Source organism: Myotis yumanensis, unplaced genomic scaffold (genome assembly GCF_028538775.1).
Source record: "Myotis yumanensis isolate MYYU_CA2020_CCGP unplaced genomic scaffold, mMyoYum1.0.hap1 SCAF_12, whole genome shotgun sequence".
Taxonomy (NCBI): Eukaryota; Metazoa; Chordata; class Mammalia; order Chiroptera; family Vespertilionidae; genus Myotis; species Myotis yumanensis.
Genome location: NW_027223763.1, coordinates 55,104,657 through 55,106,926, shown reverse-complemented (window position 1 = coordinate 55,106,926; position 2,270 = coordinate 55,104,657). Strand labels below are relative to the sequence as shown.

At 42.7% G+C, this 2,270-nt stretch overlaps 1 pseudogene; it reads left to right on the top strand.

Annotated features, from left to right (window-relative positions):
* Positions 1–217: 217 nt before the first annotated feature.
* Positions 218–1,107, top strand: LOC139020330 (actin-related protein 2/3 complex subunit 2 pseudogene; annotated as a pseudogene).
* Positions 1,108–2,270: the final 1,163 nt, after the last annotated feature.

Below are 2,270 nucleotides of genomic sequence, written 5' to 3'. Positions count from 1 at the left end.
GGTTAGGTTTAAGGTTATGCTTTCTCAAATTGAAAACAAATATTAAATGAATATTCTGGAAGTTGAGAAATCAATAGAAATATTAAATTTTTCATGATATCTCTTTGTTCTAAAAAAAGGAAAGAAAAAGGAAGGCTAGAGCAGGGATTGGGCAGGAACCAGGCCTGGTGGCAGAGGCTGCTGGCAGGTAGACTCTGGCTTCCGGGGCCAGCCGCCCATGATCCTACAGGAGGTGGACAGCAGCATCTTGGAGGAGACCCTCAGGTTCAAGTTTGAGTACAGCAGTTGCCAGAAACAAAACCAGAAGCAGTAGAAATAACATTTTCAGATTTTGCTGGGCTCCCCTATTATATTTCATCTCCTAATGCAGACAAAACAGAAGTGATGGTCAGCATTTCTTTGAAATTCTACAAGGAACTTCAGGCACATGGTGCTGATGAGTTACTAAGAGGATGTACAGAAGTTTCTTGGTAAATCCAGAATCAGGATCAACGTCTCTTTGCTATACTACCTTGACAATCCGCCTGAGCCCAAGGATTCCATTGTGCGGCAGGCTGGCATGTTGAAATGAGATTGTTTTGCCTCTGTCTTTGAGAAATACTTCCAGTTCCAAGAAGAGGGCAAGGAAGGAGAACAGGGCAGTGGTCCATGGTAGGGATGATGAAACCATGTATGTTGAGTCTTAAAAGGACAGAGCCACAGTAATCTTCAGCACAGTGTTTAAGGGTGAAGACAGTGTGGTCATTGGAAAGGTGTTCATGCAGGAGTTCAGAGAAGCCACAGGGAACCGCCTCTGGAGCTGGAGGACGTGGGTGCTGTGGAGGGTGACAACATTGGCTCTATTACCTTCGTGCTGTTCCCTGGCCACACCAACGCCGTTGTTGAAGATAACACCATCCGCCTGATCTACATGTTCCAGGACCACTTGCACATCAAGTGGGCTAAGACCAATATTCACACACGCATGCAGCCAAAACATCCGAAGTCCTCATGGTGATGAACTTTGCACATCCAGATGATGAGAAGAAAGAAATGGAAACAATCATGGGGAAGACTCTTTCATCTGCCAACTCCTGGGAACCGGAAGTGGATGCAGCTGGCAACTGAAGGTTGGAACATTTGCTATTGGATACTCGTAGCTTTTAATGTTGCATCTCTGCACATTCTTAAGGGAGTCTCCATTTTGGTTCCATTCTGTACACATTTGGAAAATAATCTGCAGAAACGAGCTGTGCTTGCAAGGACTTCTAGTTTCCAAGAATTAAAAGAAAGAAAGAACGAAGAGAAGAAATCCACTTAGTCCACTTGATTTCTTTTCTATCTTCCCTCCCCCCATCCCCCTTCCTTTCCACTCTTCTTCCAAGCTGTTTTGCTTTACATTATGTCACCAGTAATGAGTTGCAGGATAATACAAGCTTAACTTGTTTTCTCCTAAGCATTTGAGCTCAAAACTCCTAGATCTAAAGAAATATGGTTGGGGTCATTAATAAAGAAAATCATGCCATCTTATAAAACAAGTAAATAAATAAATAAGAAAACATTTTATTGCTATTTCAATGAGGATAAATAGTTAACTTTCAACTTATATAAAAGAGTTTGGGAGCAAAGAATGTTGACTTCTTTTATTCAAATTCTACCATTTGATGAAACAAGTTGTCTAATTAGGGCAATAAAAGTAGAAAGTATAATAAAATGTTTTCTCCCTAACCCCTTACCTTATCCTCCATGAGGAACACTGTCCTCCACCATCTGAAACAATCAATCTAGTTGGTACCACTCATTTAGAGCTGTCTCTGCCTCAAATTCCCCCAACTCTCCACAACTCCTGGCCTCATTTTCATACAGACATGTTCCCTGAACGTAAATGGAAAATGTAATAGCACACTCAGAAGTTTTCAAATCCCACTCATTTCAACAAGTGAGACTTGACAAGGTTGATCCGAGAGGCTCGTATGAGAGGTTTTAGAATCTTGACATAAATGCCCTGTGAAGGAAAACCTTTCTTCTTCAGAAAGGACGGAATAAGGAACTGCGGAGACTCGGCATCCCGTTCCATGGCTGTGTCTCAGCAGTGATCTCCCCCACACTCCCGCTGGCTTAGTATGAACTCTGAAAACCAACATGTCATTTTTGAAAGATTACCCAGGCAAAATGATTCTTTAACTCTTTCTCACTCTTTCTCATCCCACCTTTCACCCGCCCGCCCCCCCCCCCCCCCCCCGCTCCATACACACACACACACACACACACACACATTGCCAAAACATATA